This window comes from Podarcis gaigeae, assembly GCF_964106915.1.
Source record: "Podarcis gaigeae genome assembly, chromosome: 14".
In the NCBI taxonomy this organism is placed as follows: Eukaryota; Metazoa; Chordata; class Lepidosauria; order Squamata; family Lacertidae; genus Podarcis; species Podarcis gaigeae.
The window spans coordinates 37997073-37997773 of NC_139690.1; positions in this window are offsets into that span (position 1 = coordinate 37997073).

Sequence of the window (701 nt, forward strand, 5' to 3'; positions counted from 1 at the left end):
ATGTGGGAGGTGAGAATGGTGCAGAGCAGGTGAGGGCCCTTGGAGCTTCTTCATTAGCCCAGCAACCTTTCCTGCTCACCCATCTACTAAGGCTTGGGGATAAAAATCCCTCCTATTGGAGCATGGCATGTGTGCATAAAGGATTGTGCAGTGGCCACCCCCTCGCTACCAGCTCTGGCCAAGCTCACTTGAGCCGCACTCCCTGCTGGTGATCGGTCCCTGGATGTTTAGCAACAAGGTAATGCAGAACTTCAGGCAGCTGCTGAAATTATGGCACAAAAGTATGGGGGACCCTTATTTTATACATTATTCTAAATAATATAGATTGACTGCTCAGAAAAATCTCTAAACGATGCATCTCTAAGCAGCAACAGCGTATTCCCTAACTCCCATCACTTGACAACCCCTAATTTTAGGCAAATGGCAGGACATACAAATCCAAATTGAGGAACTTGTTGGACACATACACACAAAAGCTAAGGCTGCTGAGGACCCCCAGTGCTATCTGCCCCCCCCCACTAATGCAAGCACTGATGTAGACAGGGTTCTTCAACTTTGGGTCCCCTCATATGCTGCCAGACACCAGGGATGATGGGAGTTGTAGTCCACCACGTTTGGGCTGATGGGGCAAGACAACTCAGCTCTAAAACAAATAATGGGCATGCATGTTTTTTTTAAAAAAAGCACACAGATGTCTTGAC